The sequence below is a fragment of the Tympanuchus pallidicinctus genome, unplaced genomic scaffold (assembly GCF_026119805.1).
Source record: "Tympanuchus pallidicinctus isolate F22 unplaced genomic scaffold, pur_lepc_1.0 scaffold15, whole genome shotgun sequence".
NCBI lineage: Eukaryota > Metazoa > Chordata > Aves > Galliformes > Phasianidae > Tympanuchus > Tympanuchus pallidicinctus.
The window spans coordinates 12,731,615-12,752,541 of NW_026294669.1; the positions used below are offsets into that span (position 1 = coordinate 12,731,615).

General features: G+C 36.3%; 1 long non-coding RNA gene across 5 annotated transcripts in view; it reads right to left on the reverse strand.

Annotated features, from left to right (window-relative positions):
- The window catches only part of LOC128076838 (uncharacterized), a 256,043-nt gene that overhangs the window by 53,969 nt on the left and 181,147 nt on the right, over window positions 1–20,927 (reverse strand). For 4 of the 5 annotated variants that reach the window (XR_008204669.1, XR_008204672.1, XR_008204670.1 and 1 more), the window contains exon 3: window positions 7,916–8,063. This is a non-coding gene — a long non-coding RNA (uncharacterized LOC128076838). Of the gene's footprint in view, window positions 1–7,141; window positions 7,249–7,915; window positions 8,064–20,927 lie in introns of those variants that run through there. The other variant, XR_008204671.1, reaches the window with a different exon arrangement.

The following is a 20,927-nucleotide window of genomic DNA, read 5'->3' on the forward strand; positions in this document are numbered from 1 at the left end:
TCCTTGTCTGCCTATGTGAAAGTCCACAAGTCATTCACAGCATAACACTCAACTATAGAGGAAGGCATGTGTAAGCCTAGGCAAGATTCAGCTGAGTCATCAGCTCCATCACAGGCTATCAGAGTCCTGTCAACAGTTGCCACCTTGAATAATTTCTTCTACTGATATAGATCTCTGCTTATCTTTGCTTACATAGGCAGGTTTCTCATCACTCAATATAGGATAGACTATCATAACTCTAAAAATGAATATTTTTCTTCTGATTTCCAGCCTGAATTTAATTATACATACTTTGTTCTTTGCCCACCATGCCCTTTATATCACATCATTTCTGCAGGTACTCTCTCCTGAGAAATTTACAGAGAGCAGTCAGACTCGAGCTTATTATATGAAAAAATGTCAAAATCTTACACTCTTCTACATGAGAAGCTTTCCAATTCAGATGTTTTCTGCACACTTCAGTTTGAATTATTTAAAACAGATGAATAGAAAAATATATAGGAAATAACAAAATAGAACTATACAAGCTTTACATAGGTTTGTTAATCCTTTGCTATTTCTATTTCACATACTTTGTCTAAGGCACATTAGTGCCAAATCAGCTTCTTTCCATAGGTGTTCTGTAGTAGTATGACAATTGACCGAAACACTCAGGATATTTTTCTTCTTTCCTACTGCTAAATACTGACAGGGCTCAGTATTTTGTATTAATTCTGGCACGCACGACCTTCTGTTTTCATCACTGCAGGACCTCAAGGTCACTCACTAAATTCTGCATAGTATCTGGATCCTCTTTCTTTATTGGCATCCTTTCTACCTTCAGAATGTTAACACATTTCAAAAGCATTATTTACCCTGATATTCATAATGACTAGTGCAATAGACAGTACTAAACAAGATGAGGGTGTGAGGATTTCAGCTACTAAACTCCCTTCAACCTAATGATTTTCCTTTGTTGCATTCACAGAATTACAGAATTGCAGTTGTTTTAGAGGGACCTCTCTGAAGATCTAGTCCAAACTCCCTGCTAAATTCTAGTTTCATTGGTAATCTACAGTTCTTTTTTCTAATTCTTTAAGGTTTTGTGTGGTTGTTTTTTTTCCTATCTTGATAATGCTTACAGTAAGATATGAAAAATCTTCACTGACATCCAGCTAGATCAGATCTGTGGAAGTTAAGACTGGCAGGGAGTTTTCCACAGTATCGTCCGATTGATATGCTTTTATCAAAAATACATACCAGTATTTAAAATGAAACTCAAAATAATCAGAAACACCCTGGTATTTATGCTTTACAGTATACTCTGGATTCTTGCCTAGTTTCTCAGAAGGCTCCACATATATATCAAGCCAGGTTTTTCACAAAACCCACAGATTTACAAAGCTTTTAGTAAAGTAGAAAAGAAGTAAAATCAGGCAATTCTAAATCTTTTGCCTTTCATTTGGAGTAAAGGTTGTTCAGATGCAAACTCAAGGCACAACTCTGTGTGCATGTACTGAGGCAGGGTTAATTGAAGGTCTTTCAGTGAAACTCTGTAGTATTAAACTTACACAAAGCTCAAAAGCCTAACTATGAGAAAATTAGTTTCCATGTATACTAAGAGCCTGACTGCTCTTTATGAAGTGTATGTAACAAAGGTATTGCACACATAAATTAACATTTCATATATCTTGAAAATATGAACTAGGATGGAGGCTAAGAAAAGACACTGAAAACTTATTTAGAGTGGGTGATTTGGCTCTTAAATTGCATACCATCATGAGAACAACAACAGTAAAATAAACAATTCAGGCTTGATACATTTCATATTGAGATGCAGTGCCATGCATGTTAATCACCATAATGAAACTCATCCCAAATTATTCACGTGCTGCATAATCAGCTTTGTAAAGTGATGCATTTCATTTTTTGGCAATAACACAATGTTCAAATCAGTAGCAATTGGAGCAAAAACTGTCTTTGTACTATTGTCTTTGTACTAATTTTCTTGATCCAAATAAAGTTTTAATAGAATCTAAAGATAAACCTTGAAGAAGTATGAAAATCCTTCTTTTTCTCTCAGTGAGCAATGGACTCAGCATTAGACAATGGAAGAGTGCTAGACTATTACAAAAAGCTGCCACACATGATGGGTTAAACTTCCCACTCACAATGGGTTGTTGAGCCCTTCCAAAATTATCACAGCAGTCTCTATTCATCCATGTACTACACTGGTAGTACAGACAATGAAAGTGACACAATTGCTTTCATTATTAGTGTCATTAAATGATCTGTAACATTATTAGCAGCAAGAGTGCAAATACAGGAGGCAAGCTGCTAAAGTAATCAGCATCAGACAAACGCTGAAAAGTTGTCAATAATCTGCAATCTGCATAAAAACAGATGCCTACTAAAATCAGAGAAGAAGCAAAGAACTCAAAGGTAAAGGCAGAAGTTTTTCAGGAGAAAACACAATAAATCATACAAAACTTGGAAAAGGAAAGGCATCTTTCAAATGTATTTTCTGCAGCGTGACCATAAATAATAACAATAATTAGTATTATTGTTGCCATTTGTAGTGCTATTACTTCAAGTAACCACAATCAAGAACCAAAATCCTGCTGAGGCAAACTGTTTACCCAAGTGTAAAACACCCTGTTTGCCCCAAATAGATGATGAGCTAAACTCAGTGGGACAAATGCTTAAGTGGCTTGTTGAATAGGAACTACTGCAACATATGCCTAAGGTTGGTATGTACTATACAGTCTTTCTCTTACTGGGAATTTATTTATTTACATAGGTCACTCCAAAAATAACGGTTCCTATTTATTTCCACAGAAACTACAACAGATACAAAGAGCACAATCACACAATTTGACAGAGCAAATTCACAGCTGCAAACCCTGTTTTTCAACACAGTCACCATCATCATCTATGAATTTTCACCAGCAAAGAGCAAGAAACCAGCTTCTTGTGCTCATAAAAATCTACACCAACAGAGGTGACCCACTGACATTGTCATCACCGCTGAAATGCACCATGGCCTCACTGTACTCATACCCGCTGCTTAGTCTCCATAAATGTTCAGTAAGCACAGATGTCAGTGGGTGCAACTTTAATTTTTTTTTTTTTTTTTTTTTTTCAGGGAGTAATTCATATACATCTTTATTTCATATTCACTTCCATGTCAGAAGCCATTTCGTCAGACTGCTCCTCTGCTGTCATCTACTGCACAGCAACAAAACATAATGAAACATTGGTGGGAAAGTTCAGTTTCTACTGCCATACCACCAACATCCTACTCTGACCTAGTGAGCCAACATAATAAAATAGGAGGCATTGCTTTCAGATCAGTTCAGTATAATATAAATAGCAAGGTTGCAGCCATGACTGGTTCAGTCAAATTGTTTAGACCAAATTTTTACAAAAACAAAGTCCTTGAATACTTGTTTTTAACCCATTAATTCTTCTTGATCATAAGAAAGGAAAGAAAGCTTCCGTTTTCAGCAAAACTTCATTATGACTGACAGCTTAGTGTGTACTTCTGAAGTCTAAACTTGAACTATGGCAAATCTGAAGCAAAATAAAACGAAATTGCAGGAATGCAACAACACACTCAATGAATTTTACCAACACTTGGTTACTCCAAAGTTTATCTTGCATGCATGGTGATGCATGGCAATACTACTGCCACATGATGAAGTCACCATATGGCAAGATCCATGAAAGTGTTCAGACCATTCATCTGGGCAGAGGACCTGGATAAACTGCATGCCTTTTGCCTTTTTGTTCTCTTCCAGGTATAAACTGCTGTAGCCTCTATGTTTTTGCAGTATTCATAAATCAGTGGTTTTAATTACAGTGTAGGTTTAATCTCAGCCACTAAGGATAAATGTTTAAATACTTTATGTATATAAATATAGTGATGACTTCATCAGAAGAAAAGTTAGGGTCTTTAAGGATGTTATGGCTGTTTGTTAACTGGAGTCAGGGATGGGTTAATTTTAATGAGAAATCTCAAGTACCAGAGGTCTCTGCAATTTGCTGTAGTACTTGTTTCTCAGGGGAACTGATTCTGAACTAAACCTCAAAAAATTCATCATAAAAATATTACCATAAAACCGGATAAGACACACAAATCCCTCTTCAAGAAAATAAATAAAACATCAGGTTTTATCCCTCTTCTCTAATTAACACAGCAACCTTTCTACTCCTTCCTCAAGCCTCCAGGGCAAATGATGTCAGACAGTGACATGATGCAAACACCCCAGTGAAAACAGGAAGCAGCTGGTGTGTTTGAAGAGGGAGTTATTGCCTAGAAATGTACACTGCTCTGCAACTCATTTCACACCTTTTGCGAATAAATAAATTGAACATGCTGACAGTAAGTCAGCTTTGGAGAAATTATAGTACGTATAGTGTGCAAATTTTATAGAGCCACCACACATTTTGATTTTTTTCCCATTTGCAGAAATGGGAAAGATATACAACATAAAGAGAAACAAAGAGGACTGTGTAGTCACAGGCAGAGAAAACCATCAGTAAATGATGACAGAGGAAGACACCCACATCTGACATTCTGATAATAGGCTTATAAAGGTGAGAAAGACTTACAGTCCTCTTATCTCCCACTCTGGCAAGTTCACATCTTGCAGTTCAAGAAATATTCGTTACGATAAACATGTGGATGACTATATCTCCGGCATTGGGAAAGTTTAGACTGTGATCAAAATAATCTCTTTGGCCCTTAAAGTCTGTCATTACTTAGTCTGCATTTTAACGTGGTAGAGACTAACCAATATTCTGAACTGTCTGGATAAATACCGATTTTTTCCATCCACCTCATAACTAAATAGTGAAGTCTATCTCCAGACTTCTCTCCTAGGACAAGTTAGTCTGAAATTTGGTTCATATGGAATAAAACGTACAGAAGACAACACTGTGACAAGCAATCCTCTGTACATTTTGATAGCAGAAAAGCTTTGGTGATTATTTCTTCAGCTGGGCCTAAGTAGGAATCTGATCGAAAGATTAATGCAATAGGATTCTTTACTTTGAGTTCAAATGTCTCCAGATCACAGGAATTATTCTAAACTACTCTCAACTTCTTGGCCAAGACAACGGACAGAGTATCACAGAATCATTTATGTTGTATTTCCTTGTAAAAAAAAAACCCTTAAGATCGTCGGTTCCAGACATCAAACTAACTCTACCAAGTACATCAATAAACCAAGTCCCTATGGATCATATCCACATGTCTCTTAAATATCTCCAGTGCCAGGGACTCTACCACTTTTACTGACAGTCTGTTCCAAAGCCTACCTACCTATTCCATGAAGCAATTTTTTCTGATATTTAATCTAAACCTCCCTCGGCTCAGCTTGAGGATGTTTCCTCATACGTGTAGACAGCAGTCAAGTATCCACAGTCCACAAATCCTGATAAGACTTTAAAGCTTCTAGAACCTAAGCAGTAGCATAATTAGATTGGAAATCCTGACGTACAGGGAGAGCAGTGATAGCTATGTTTCTGTAGTATTCCCACACTGTTAACAGTATTTTGAGGAGAGGGACCACTGATAAGTCAGATCACAGTCAATGAGTATATATTGCTTCGAACAAGGCTGTCCAAAGATCAAATTACTGAACACATTGGTCCTTCTTTGGTTGGCATTTAGCCAACAGACTGGCAGCCGCAGGGCAAAGTTAACATGGGTGCACATTAATGAGCAATGTCTAATTCAAAATACCTCTTCTGACGTTTTCTAAGAGGCCCAGAGGAAGCGCACAGTGAGGATATACCAAGACAAGATCTTATTTTGGAGGAAGATCTGCCATACAGCCTGCCATATTTAGCATTGATGAAGAACGCAAAACAACTGTTCCTTATTAGTTTGCAGCTTTGTTAACTTTGGAGCCACTACAAGAGGCAGGAGGTTATATCAGTAGACAACAGACAATGACAATGGTGAGAAAAAGATGTCTGTTTTCTGGATATTATAAAGAGCAAATCACAACATCCTGCAAATTGCTAGTACACAAAAGGTGGGATGGCAATATTTTCTCAGTGTTAGCGCCTTTCACCAGAGGTCACAATTTTTTTGCCTTTATGAAAGAAATCCGAAAGTTAATGGTAACAATACCCCAAAGTATGGTTGGATGAGGGGAATGAATACTACTGTATTTGGGGAAATCTTGAGGATGTGTAATAGACAATGCAAAACTTCACCACACTTTTGTGCTGCAAAGGGCCTGAAGGCACATGCACAGACACTGTTGATCCTACCTTGAGTTCTGCAAAAATCTGTATCAGTGTCACAAATCTTATGCAACAACAGTCAATAAATTGGAGTACACAACAGGAAAGAACAAAGCAAAGGCAACCTACAGTGTAAATAATTGGTTGATCAGTGAATCCAACATAAAATGCAGTGCATTAACATCTTTGCAGATGACATGTAAGACATTTTACCCTATTACAATAGCAATCCCAGAGAGTTTCAATTCATCCATTTACCATCATGCAGTAACCTAGTACAGCATCTTGGCAAATACTTAATTTAAGAGATAGTACTTATAAGTATGGTATGATTTGTTTCACAGATTAAAGAAACTTGACTCAAAATCAAACTTGACACAGGAACTGTGTTTTCCTTCAGTTTCATCAGAATTTTCAGAGTCTGCATGAAAGGATGAGGGTGATTTTGAGGGAAAACAACAGCAGTAGAAACAGCAAGTCACGTTAGCATTCTGACTTTGATAAACTATTTAAGGAGCATATGTTCCTAATTGTCAAAATGCCTGTTTAAAATGACCTGAAGTATCTAATGTGAATTCAGCTTCACAGCGTAGACAGTAAAAGTGTGAATACTTTTGTTTTCTTCAAAGAAAGCAGCTCTGAAACAGATTGCATGTGACACTGGAACTTAATTCACATCCAAAGATCTCTACTTTGCTGAAAGATACAACATCATACATGTAACATCAGCTCCTTGTCATCCTGCCACAGCACGGATTCCTGTCTGAACTGATGAATCAACAAACAAATTATACTACGAGCATAATAAGTGCTCGTAGGTGTGAATGTTCCAGAGCAAGAAAAAGGATAGCCAGAAGATTCTAGTTATTTGAGTACTGTATGGTGAACTGTGAAATGTCCTTACCATTCTTCACTCCTAAAAATCAAGAGACGGGAGGTTCTAATTCTTCAAGCTTTTACTGTAGTATCAGTAATGTGTAGCCAGTCACATATTTGTATAGCATTTTAGCAATCTGTGCGCAAAAGATGTTTATCTATGGATTCAAGAAAGCCATTGTAAATTCACTATTAACAGCAGCATTTGCTGGGTACATTTCTTAAGATCTGGATACGTTTTCTTTGAAGAGTGATCCACAAATGGATTGTTAAATAAAAATTAAAAAAAAAAAAAAAAAGAAAAGAAAAAAAGAAAAAAAAGTGTTTTCACTTTTACAGTTTCTGGGAGGTTCCAACAGCAAACTGCAGAAAACTGCAACGTTGTTGCAAATACAACAAAGAATATCCTGGCGTAAAACAACAGTAAAAGAAAATAAGAAATCAATAAGTTTTTAGGACGATGATAGAAGAACCAATGAGATAATTTGGACAGAATAATATAAGATACATCAAAATAGTCTTATTGATGCACGTCTAGGTGCCAGTACTGTCATTTAAGGTATGTCTAAGCATTTTGACTCTAATCAATATGTTCTGCTTGCTGTAAGAGAGATTAAGCCCCAGTGATATATGACTACTTTTTATACATGTTCAATATAATTGCTGATCCACTGTTTTCAATCAGCATTTCCAAGGACATGATAGAGATCCCCACTTAATCATTCTTCAGCCTCAGAAAGACGAAAGAGGAGAGTCAATAAATACTTGTAAATAAGCACTCTGGAGGATGGGCTAAAGTTACCTTCAATTTCCCACTGAGAGAATGGATTGTCCACACCTCATCCTGGGATGACAGATAGAAGTGTGGAGGCCCTTCAAATGATTGTGTATAAATCAAGCAATGCAGACTCTGCAGAAGATGCCTTCGTAACATAAGGAGCAGGGTCCAGCTGCAAAAGGAAAACAAAACAAAACAGTTAGAATTCTGGAATTCTAACAAGATGTTCTGATTTTCAATTTTGATAATCACAGAATTGTAAAGGTTGGAAAGACAAACAGATCTTCAAGTCCAACCATCAACTCGTACCTGGGACCACTCTAAACCATGTCAACTCAGTGCCACATCTACTGTTTTCTTGAATATCTCCAGACACGGTGACTTCACCACCTCCGCCACTAAAATTTTGTTTTAAAATATAAGGTGTTGTTTCTTTAACAGAAGTACACACCAAGTGATTGCTTGCTATACTCATTTGTACTTCTCGTTGGTCATCACAGTGGTTTCTGAGGTTCTTCACTCAATGGAAATCAAACACATTTGTGAACTCCTTAGGCTATTAATGCACACATAACCAAACAAAACTTTGCTGCTATTGCACAGAACAACAAGCATTCTTATAAGCTTCTCATTCCTGACAATATCTGATGGAACAAGTGTGCCTTATATAAAATCAAAGCAGAGCTGCTGCATGTGTTGTTATTTAAATATTTATCAAGAACCATGTATGCATCCTGGCGTGGTAGAAAACATAAAAGTACACGATGTCCATGCCACACGGAACGTACTCTCTCAGCATACGCGGTGGTGTGCGACTGTGGATAGTAATTGTTTTGCTCACTAACACTTTAATGCTTTATCTGACACTCAGATTCTGAACGTGTTGAGCCCTCCAGTGTTCACAGTGTTTGAGAAGCTCTAGATAAACTCAAAGAGAACTCTCCTTTTCACACCTGTTTTTTTTTCTTTTGCTGTATGCTTCATGCCACCAAAACCTAGGGCCGGTATGAGAGAGTAAGTACAGCTAGCAGCTACAGTACGCTGAAGTATCAGTGTTAGCCTTTTAATGGGCTCAAATTGTCCTTTCCTGGTATGAATTAGCCTCACATTTACACTAAAAGTCACAGGAGACTCTCTGGGGCATCATGCTGTGCCTCTGTTATTTGGGCTGCCTGCAGCCATGCCCTGCGGGTGCACCATCTCCTGCTGGGCAGAGCCTGGGTGCAGCAGGGATCAACAACCTGCATGCATGCAATGCGAGCATGCAATTCAAAAGCAGTAATAGATTGAGTCAGACCAAACCCTGAACCTTTCCTCTTTTTTTCTTTCCCTTCCACTGCACTGTTGGGTAACGTATACAAATCTGGGAATTCTGCCTTTTATGTACTACTGATGCAGGTTGCAACCACAGTCAAGGCTTATGCCCAAGTGGCAGTGGATATTACACCTAATGCATGTGACCTTTAAATAAGCAGCCTGAGTTTAACTGCTGCTTATCTCTGAGATTTCCCAGTGGCAACCTTATATCGAAAGCAAGGTGTTATCAGCACTTAGAGAGACCATACCAATGCATCACATCTTTGCAAGGATCACAGGAGCCTGAAAGGTCTGAAGGAAAACCGATAGTGCCATCATTTGTTTCATCTCAAAACTATTGTGTTTTTGAATGCTCTTTCCCTTAGGATGCACTGCAGAAATGAAAATGGGATATTTTTTGCACCATCACTATGTGATTTAAGTCAACTAAAGCAGGTTTCTCCAAAGGCCTGTCTCACCTAGTAATCCTGGTTGGATTGTAGCTGATGATAGTTACTGGTAGATGTAATTACATAATGGGTTCACTCTGTAGAACAAACAATAACGATAACAACCACATATCTAATTTCCAAGGACAGGAAACAAAATAAACAAACAGTAGAACAAAATGGAATAATGTTTCAGAGAAAGTTTATAAAGATTTCAAGGTCAGTCACAACAGTGCTTTCTGTAATGAAAAATTCAATTCTAAAATTAGGATATATTTTACACTGGAATTTGGCTTCCAATAGAGCTTAAAGGATCATCCTGCAAGGTCAGTATTTCTGTTTCCCATGCCCACAGCCCATAAAGGAGATAACTATGGCATTTTGAAATTCTCATGTTATTACTGTGCTTAAGTCACACATTTTATTTTCATTTGGTTGCTTGGTTAGTGATAGATCCCACCGTCACTCACGTGTAGAATACCCTCCTAAGGAATTTTTTAGTGCCTTTAGTGACAGGTCCCAAAACACTCTGAGTTGTATAGAATTTATTATACTTAGCACAAACAGCAATTTTGGCAGCATCTGTCACAGGAGTACAAGTGATATCTTGTTATGAAAAAATATGCAGAGAGAAGAAAGCAAGAAGTTTTGGTGCAATGCCTCCCAGGGGAAATGGTCTGCCTGACCATATTTTGGCTCATTTGTCCGTGGTGATAGTTATCTGCTAAGCTGCCATTATCAGGAAATCTGAAGTGAGAGCATGTCACTGCTGGCAGAATTCCCAGTAGGTATAAATCAAATTCCAACTTCTGAAATGCCGAATCAAGAAACAGATCTTTCTTTCTCAGAGTCCTAACTCCCATAAGCAGGCGCTTTTATCCAAATAAACCAAAATAATTAAAAACATATTTCTTTTTTATTTTTTATTAAAAAGCAAAACTTGCATGCAACTTAAACACGAGGTTGCAGCAAAGAGATAAGGTGTACTATAATAAAGGTTAAGATAAACACAGACTAATAGTTTGTTATAAAACCTAAATTATAATATGCTACTAAAACATAAGATTTATGTAAATAGCAGCTCAGATTAACCATTTTTAAAGTCTAAGGTCTGTATGAGACTGTGATCCGTTCATTTCTTCCAGTGCTCTCTGTAGTACAGGCTAAATTACTTTGTCTAGCAATTTCTACATCAAGGCTACAATTCTAATTTGATCTAGATTTCAAAACATTCTCAGTCTTTGATTTCCAGGGATAGAGATAAAAACATATCCCTAGATATCAATTACGCCAACAATTAAACTACCCTGTACCAAAAATGTGCGTTCTGTCCTTGGGATGAAATTGTCTTCAATTCCCTCCATCAAATGCCATTTTCTGATATAAAATAACCATCTACTTTCATTTTGATATGGTCAGAGATCGTTTTGCCTGGTCAGTATCTCTTGACCTTGCTTGAATCATATCCTAATCCATTCCCTGTCTAAAATACAAAAATAGCTGTTGTGAGCAGTGGACTCAGAACAAGTTTGCTTTATGTGGAACATTTTTACAGGTTATATTTGAACCTTTCCATTCCAGTTCTACAGATAAATAACTCACTAAAAAAAAAAAAAAATAGTCTTCCTCCATCTCAAAAGAATTGAAGTATGCACCAAAACATTTTAGCCCACTGGACTCTGCCAAACTTCAGAACTATAAACACATTGATTAGGTATCAGATCAGATCCACATGGAGAGTTTGCTTTCTACTATTACATTTCTGAACCAGTGCTTAGTGATATATATACTGCCCTCTGAATAGTTATAACATTAATACATTGAAATGAAAAAGCATCTGCTTCTTCATCTTTGTCCCTTTGGTATTTCTTTTTCATTTTTTATGACAGATACTTGTTTCCATTCAACGTTACATGCAGTACATTCTTTGACCTCTGTGCTAAGACCTGGTAGCAGGTCTGTAAGTAAAATGCTATTTCCCATTACAGTTTCTGATACTGCCATCAGCAGTAAGCCAGTGCTGGGGAGGCTACTGTGAGGTCAGAATAAAATGGCCATCCCAGCTGAAAGCCTGTAAATGCTCTGGAAATTCCCTTCTACAAGAAAAACAGTTTTCCCAACTAGAAGACAAAGTGACATACATGATTTTTTCAACATTCCTAGGTTTTAATACCACCAAAGATACACATACAAACAGAAACAAAGAAAGAAAAAAAAAAAAGATGCCCAAAACATAGCAATTTTTAATATGAAATGCAGTGTTTACTACTGGAATGGTCTTGTTCATTATCAGGGATTAATTAACATAATCAGAGAAGCACTTTATAATATGCTTGAAGACTCATTACCTACATTTATGCTTAACTCTGAATTTTTGCCAAAAGCTAGGATGAAATGTTTTGTTTTAAAAGAATGGATTTCAACACGTTTAACTGACTTGTCAAGTAGAGTATCCTTTCAAATCAATGAAGAACCTAACTTCTACTAAATTATTATTGGTTTTGAATTTGTGCTTTGGAGGAGCTGAGCCAAAGGTCTGTGGAAAGGATTAAAAACATAAATCATAAGCATGATAGTTCTAAAATATCTAACATAAGATACTGAATAAATAAATTAATTTTGCTATCTTGTTACTGTGATAATTTTATGCATTAAACACAGCCCATTCTTGTGAGGAAACATTAGCCACTATAGTATTTTGGAGCTTGCATAATGTAAGAGTTCAGGAAAAATATGCATGCTAGCTGATAATAGCTTCAAGAGCTTATTTTTCTTTCTTTTTTTTTTTTCCTCCCTTCCTTAAAGAGGATTAATCTTACTTTGTCTGGTTCTTAGCAGCTAAAGACAATAATATGTATGAAATTAAACTGAAATTACTTTCAAAATATAAAAGAATGTTTGGGGAATAAAGTTATAAAAATACGGTCAACAGCCTGCAATACAATTAAATCCAGAACCCACCACCAAATAAACTCTGCAAGTCAATGGTCACAAAACTGCTTATAGAAAGTCACTAATTTTCCAATTTTTCACAACAGATACTTAATTAAAAAAGAGATATGTACTTCAGATTTGTACATGTATTAAAAAAAAAAAAAACCAAAAAAAGGAAAAATAGGAAAGGAAAACAGGTTAATGTTGCTTTGAGTGAATGAGGATTCAGATCACCTACAAATTACAGGCATTCACAGAACTGAGTATAAAAGAGTTGCATGGTAATCACAAATGAGAACTGCTTAAAATTGAAGGGTTTGGTAAGTGCCAACTAATTAATGCTCTTAAGAACACTAAGTTCTAAGTCAACAAATATAACCAGTTTCATCTTAAGTGAAGCAACATAAAAGATGGATAAACTCTAATCATCCCAGCCCTGACAGATGTTTCTCTAATCCATTAGTTCCTATACACCCTTGGCAATCCCTCATGGCACCCTGATTTTTTCCAGAAGTCTAACCTGGATGTACCTTGATTCAAATCAAATTCACGGCTTCCAAAGCCATCCTCAGAAAGCAAGTTTTCTCTTTGCCATTTCAGGGACCTTTTTAATATTTTAACATCACTACAACTTCATTGAGTTTTCTTTCTCTACACTAATAACCTCAAATGTATTAATTTTTTCCTCTTTCTATAATGCTATAATGAACTTTGAACATTCTTGTCCAGTTCTGGACTCTCATCTCTACACACCTTCCTAAAAATAAAGGGTTTGTATGCAAACAAACATTATCATCCCCATCACCATTGTACTGAGATATTAAATTATCTGCTTCTAAAAGTTTCAAGGCTGGAACGAGGCAGATTTGAAAAGGAAACAGTTCTGAGCAGTTCTGGATAGTAATGACTGTTTTAGGACTTTCCAAATCAAATTTTAAGTTTCACAGAGAATTTGCCATTAGCCCTACAGTGTTGATTCTAGATGATCTAACATCCACTGCATTTATTAAAATACTTTCACTAATTTTGATGGGCTTTCAGAACACTTTCTCCACCCATTCCTCTGGTAGGCAGACATTGGTTCTTGTGAATGATTAGGGAAGAACTGATGAAAATTTTGCATTTCTAGAATTTTTTCATTTGAAGTGCTGGAATTAGTCACCTCTGCACTTTCAAAAGATCGAGACTTTTTGAAATATGTTGGTCGTTTATACAAATCCACAGTAGTCACCTCAAACTGCAGAATTTATCACATCTACATTATCCTTCTATATGTAACATTCACTGCAAAACTGTCAGAAAACCCTTTGACCTAAATACAAACACAGAAAAATGCATCTTTCTAAATAAGAGTGGTATGGAGCGCACAAAACCAAAACTGGTTCATACACAGGTGTGGATGATAATCAGAAATCAGATACAGGGGTTGAAAAAAAATTGAAAGCTCCAAATATTCAATTAATATTTTTCAGGGAGATAAACCTAAACCAAACAAAAAGTCCAACAACTCTGGATGCTGTGCTTTTAGATTCTAATACATTTCTTATAAATGTCAATAGAAGTGTCCTATTATTGCTTGGGATCTTTTCAAACAGTCTTATCCAATTTCTAATGCCGTTAGTGGTGGTCTTTCTGCTTGCTTCTGTGGGATCTGGATTTTCATTTCACCTTAAATCCCCATGAACACATCCAGCATTAAGTCCTACACATCAAGTAAGTCCTTTAGCTCTTATAAACGTGACTCTAATCCAAATCTGGGGCCTGACAAGGGGCTCACAGGAGTCATCAGAAAAGTAATTGCCCAGGAGATCCAATTCTTTATTTGCAAAGGGAGTGTCAGGCAGCTGGTAATCTGTGTTTGACCTAGGTTGATGGAAGGAAATGCAACCTCAAATAGAAGTTGGAATTAGCGTCCTGTTGCTCATACATTCTAGCATTAGACAAACAGGCTTCTACCCACAGATAATAGTGATAAGGTAAAAGCAAGTCTTTACCTTCTCTCACCTACAGCATCATTTTTAAAATTTATTTATATGTATATTTTTAAGTCACAGCTAGTCATTCCCATGAAAATATCTGAAAATAGAATGGCTGATTTTGGTCAACACTGAAAACTTTTGGTCCTTTTGTGAACTATGACAATACAACAATATAACATTTGTGGATGCCCCACCCCTGGAGGCATTCAACACCAGGCTGGATGTGGCTCTAGCCTGGCCTAGCAGTTTGCAACCCTGCACATAGCAGGGGGGGTTAAAACTAGATGATCATTGTGGTTCTTTTCAGCCCAGGCCATGCCAATGATTCTATGATAACAATCAAAATGATAACAAAAACTCAACCTTTCATACAGGATATCTGTTACTTCTCTGCTACCCACTGAACAATAATCAAAGATGTACATAAACACTAACTATTGCAATTACCACCGTTACAAAAAAAAAGTCTACAAGGTAAGGATAGATAATGTGATGGTCAAGCTTTTTCAGCTGAAACATTTAAATAATTAATCTTTTGTTTCTCTACAATTTGTAGGCAGAAAGAACAAATTATTAGCGTTTTGAAAGTTTCAATTTCAATGAAATACACAACAGTATTTTGCAAATCATTTTTCAAACCACTGGTACTGGTATTTGCAAAGAAGGAAAAACAACACATTACCTATTACCTCAGCATAGCTAGGAAAACTGAGGTGAGCATTACTAGAGTGTTTGGTCACTGAGATGTTCTTCCAGTTTGCTCTTCCACACTGTCCACCAAACTGTATGAGTATTGTTGTTCTTACTGAACAGGAACAGTCCATCCAAATGAATTACTGAAGAGTGCTTAGGGATCACCTTTGTTTACTAACAAGCAGACTAAGACATCTATGATCTTTTTGTTGGAAAGTGAGATGCTAGCTAAAACCCAAAGACCGAACCAAACAAATAAAAAACAAACAAAAAACCACAAACCAAAGAAACCCATGGACTCAGTTCTTCCTCTGCTCAATTTTTTTTCAGCTAGATGCACAGTTATCAAAATAAAAAATATGAACAACTACTTTGAAGCATAAAGCATTCAAAACAACAAGAAAGGCCAGACTCTTAGTTACAAACAAATCTAGTTCTCATACCATGTCTCCTCTCTAAAGCACAATGAAGTTGACAAACAAGGCACTGTTCTTTTCGTTTTCCTTAATCAGAAATCAGTAGAGTAAAAAAAAAAACTAAAAGACAACTGTGTACTTAGAAAATGTATATCCCCTTATTCACAAATGTACCATTTTAGTAAACATGTAAAACTGTATAGCTATTGTCAAACAAAAGATGCGTTGGGATAAATCCAACACTAAATGTATCTGACCATAAGGAGAGCTTCAAATAAAAATACTAATGTGATAATTTAGATGATGTCAGGTTCCTACATTAAATGATGACTGTAGTCAAATGTGAAAACATACCATATTTCAGGAGTCCCACATATGCTACTAGACTAAAGTGGCAGAGATGGTGTTGAAGAATAAGCATCAACATGTCTTTTGTGTTTATTACTGTATATGATCATACTGATTGGACATAACAGCCTACAAACATGAACTGAGAAAATATCAGATTGCCCAATTATGACCTCTTTGATGTAGATGTGGACTAGTGACCCAGCTGTTAGGCTTGAAGGGTAAAAGGGACTTACAGGGCTCAAGTTTTTCTGAGCTCTCTTGAAATTTACTCCAAATGTCAGATTTAAATCTACAATACAGCAATGCTTGAAGTAAGAAAGTTCAAAAAGTTAAAAGGGTTAGGGAGACTTTTTATTTTTTATCATAAATCAATACTTCAACCTATTTTAGAAAAATATGAACACAATGGATTAGCTAAAGGTGTTTCTTCTTGATAGTCTCAGTTTAAGAAGTCACAAAGTTGAAAACAGTTTTACAAATGGAAACCAGTGTTTTGGAATGTGCAGTTCACGTGAACATAGAGTCCAGCAAACTCAAATCTCTCTATTTTATAAAAAAACAAAATTCCACATGCATTGACACCAAACACTTTACAATGATAAATTTAACAGCAAAAAGTAGCAGTAATTGGGGAGGAAAATGGAAGAGAAAAATCAGTGCAAGAATACAGACTCCAGTTTTGTTTTTCCTTTCTAAGACTTTCCTCCATGATGATTCCTGCCATAACACTGAGGCATCTGAAGTCACTGCAAGTGATTGGAAACTTGCATGAATGCAAAATGATTTCCACTGACTGGCAATGGCCAGCTAAGACCTATCAATTTTGTCAGAAGTTTAGATGATAATTACAAAAAGCTGGTTGACTGCTTAGATAGTTTGCTGCCATACGTTCCACTGAACTCCTATGTTAATATTTCTCCTGCCACGTGAGATTCAGTCAGTCCCCAAGAGCAGATTTCTGGACCCAGCCCACGCTTCCTCTACTCAAAAAGTCTACAGTTGCAGAGGTCAAAAGAAATGAATAACACTCTTGCAGGAAGAAAGCTGGAAATATCTCAATGTTGTCTGTGACTCCTCCATGAAAAATGTTTTTAAAAAACATGTTTAGATTTCAGGTTTTTTCTTTGTTCTTACCGATAGAAAATTATAGCATTTTAGATATATTTGTATTTCTTAGCTTTTCTATGACTGCCTCTGTGGAAACAAATTTGAACTTTGCTTATGCAAGAGGAACAGCAGTATAGTTGTCACTCTCCAGGGCTAGTCATATTTGGAAGATTTGTCAGAAAGATGGTATTTGTGGCCATAATGCATATTTTCCAAACAAACAGCAGCAGTTGTTTTTCAGGTATTACATATTATAATGACTTCTGCTTATCTGCTTATTTATTTTGCTTAAAACAAATGCATGTAAATATATGCCATTTCAGCCGTAAAATCATCCCTCCTCACCCACTGGTACCATCCTATTTTTTTTATTTTTTTTTTTAATTTTTTTATTATTATTATTATTTAACATTTTTACATAGTAGTATGACTATCCAGCGTGGGGAGTAGAGCCTTTCATTGACAAATGAGACCAAGGAAAGCAGATGAATCAAAAGTCCATGGCGAAAAAAGCGTATCAAGACTTAAAAATAATATAGGTAATGGCTTCTTCCAACATGTAAAATCCTCCTTCCCTTCAGAGTATTTGTATTTCTATCAGTAACGTCTAACTAAAGAAACGCATATTACAGTGTTTGAATTCAGTAATTCAGCATTGTTTCTGTTTCTTCACATACGTAATAATCATAACAAGCCTATCAGGGCATCAAGTAATAAAGCTTTTAATTTAGAACTGAAATTTCCGTACATATTCAATGTTCTTTCTTACCTTTTATTAGCTAAATACTTAAGTCAAGATACGTGACCTTTTTTTTTTTTTTTTTAGCTTATATGGACTACATCTTCTATGTTTATTTATATCCTGTAGTCCTGGAGAACATGGATATAACAGACTGAAAGTCAGAAGCTTTTTTGATCCAGTTGTATGAATAATATACCATAAAGTTTATATTAAAGACTGACTGTTTCTCAACAAAAGTGACTTAGAAATAAAGATGGAAACAAAATATATGGAAAGATTTCTGAAATCTAAACACGGGGTTTATACTATTACAAAAAGATAGAAATTGTCTCAGACTGCAAGAGAAAGGGTCCAAAAAGGGTTTCTAGTAATTGAAATTAGAAGTCATATTTTAACACAATCATGTATGTTTTGCCAAAGGTTAATTCTTCTAGGTAGGTAAAGTATTATTTTAATAAAATGTTAGTTATCTATCATTTTCTTTTATTCCAAGGAAACCAGCAAAGCATTTCTGGCTTTTATAAACCATTTCTTATAACATTAGATGTTTCAAGCCCAACAACATTGAATCAATTGAGGTTTCTGCCTTCATTTTCCATCTTCAGCTTTTTCAATGTTTTTAAGCAGATTTTATTGCTCGTGATTTTGAAGAAAAGAAAGAAAATGTGATTTAAGTGCAAAATGAGCACTTTGAAATGATAAAAAATCCATCAAATTGAAATTAGACTTTTATTGCTATTAAAAGAACAATCACACTTCTCTGGTTTCTCATAATCTCTTGGGATCTGAGATTTAAATGCTTTGTGGTAGACACTACAGCTTTTTCTTTTCTTTTTTTAAAGTAGCCTCAATATATTTAAGAGCACACAGAAGAAACAGTAAAATGTAATATGAACGTCTTGAATAATATTTAGCTTAGTTATCAGCCAACAGAATACCTGCCTTATAGAGGGCCATTTCCATGTGCCTGGACTATGTAAAGCTCCCTGTTCACATGTTCGGAATGGCTGGTCATTCTGAAAGCTTTCTGCTTACTGCATGGAAGTAGAGAAGTTGCTGATATAAAACAGAATCTTCAAATCGCACTTTAAGCCCATTGCTGCGGGTTGGGGGGGATGCTGCCAATCCAACATCATCACAACACACTTGGGCTTTCTGTACCTCAGAGATACTCAGCACAAACTATACTTCACTCACTGACCTCAACATTTTGTCACTAGTGGTTTTACAAGGATCCTGTCCACATCATTCAAGGATAGAAGCTGCAAAAGTTGGCATTCCACCAAAGATTTGAAGAGACTGATGCCCACTGCCAGAACAGATCCTCCTCTCTGGGTCTGAGGGGGCAGATAAGTTCTGGTTCAGGCAAAGGCCACACAAGAAGCACAAGCAATGCCAATGGCAGAGGTGGCATTCTCTTGGGCCAAGCCTAACTTTCTGTTTCATGGTGAGAAGCAGAGAGATATTGACATCTAATGCTCTTCAATCTTTTGGAAATGAATACTTTTATCAGGAAACCTCAGACAATTTTAGTCAATTACCAACACCTTTTTCATGTTTACTTCTCAAATGTAGGAATTTTTACGCTTTTTAAACATTATTTGCTAGCACAGAGATTAAATGACTTAATGCATAAAAACTTGCAGATTAGAGTGCTCTTAAGTGATACACAGATACACACTACTCATTGATATCTGTCAGGTAGATTAAGATCATCAGGGATTTTCACATCCTCTCCCCTTAGCTGGTCCTTAAGAACATGGATTTATTACGACATGATTCTATCATCACTTACTCTTAATGCTCTGAGATTCAACTCTCATAGTTCTCTTTACAAAACCTTAATGCTTTAGCCCTTGAAGTTGCTAAGCTCATTGCACATTGCCAGGTATAGGTAAGATGGGAAGGAATTCAGCCTTGTTACAGACTGGAGTACCACACTGCACAATATTCTTTTAGAGCCTATGCTTAATGAAATCCCAAATCTACTTAGAAACACTTCAAACTAATTTAAGTGAGCAATGTCATAAGCCGAAATGTCATTTGTCGTATGTTAATGCTGTACTATTCCTGGAGAAAACAAATTTCATAAATAGCCTAATTAAAAAGGATTTGCCAGAACGTAAGTAAGCAAAGTCAAAGAAATGAGTTTTGTGTTTTAAATATGGACATTCTCAGGGGCAGGAAGGAAAAACACAAGCTGTGTGGAGAGAAGAAGTGGGATAGAGATCTGTGTTTGCCAGCTCTGCATCTATGCAGGCTCTCAGGCCAAGAGAAGCAGCCTGACAGCTTCACTCAAGAGCCACATTTACTGCCAACTGACACAAAGCACTCATTTTCTGCCTTTTCAAAGGGTGCTTTCTCTAAGCAAAGGCAGAATAAGAGGTACAGCAGAACAGCATTATTTATTCTTTAGATCTGCATTATTGTTGTTATTCAGAATGACCGAAGCTTCTGATATCTGCAGAACTGGCGAGAAAATCTCCAGAGCATTGCAATAGCAACATTCCAAGTGAAAACAGCCACCAAGGGTGTTCCATGTCCTGCTTTGCCTGGCAGCAAAGTAAATCAAAATTAAATTTTCTCTCAATAAGGACCACAATGAGAATCGGGTCATCTGAGGATAAATATGATTTTGTATCTCCTTGCATTTACATTTTTTGAAAAATAAAAACAAGCCTATTTTACCCGAACACTTCGTTTCCAAAGCTTTCTAAGAGAAAAAAAAGTGATGAAGACAATCAGTGAAACGTCAACAAAAAATGAATTCCATTTCACTCTGCTGCTCAGAAGGGAACAGAAAATAATCATCTAGTTTTAACTGGAAATCAGAACCTTTTGCTTTCCTGTTCTGAAGAACTCAAGATGTTTGTGGCTGCTGTAACAATTACAATCAAAGGGACTGATCAAATGCTCATCCAAGTACCCTGCAAAATTTCACCAACTCCAGCTGGTACAAAACGGCAGAGTTCCTCCAATCAATGAAGTAAGCAAAAAAAAAAAAAAAAAAAAAGCACTGGAAGGAGCAATATAGCAATATTAAATTATTCCTCACAAAGGCACTGTCTG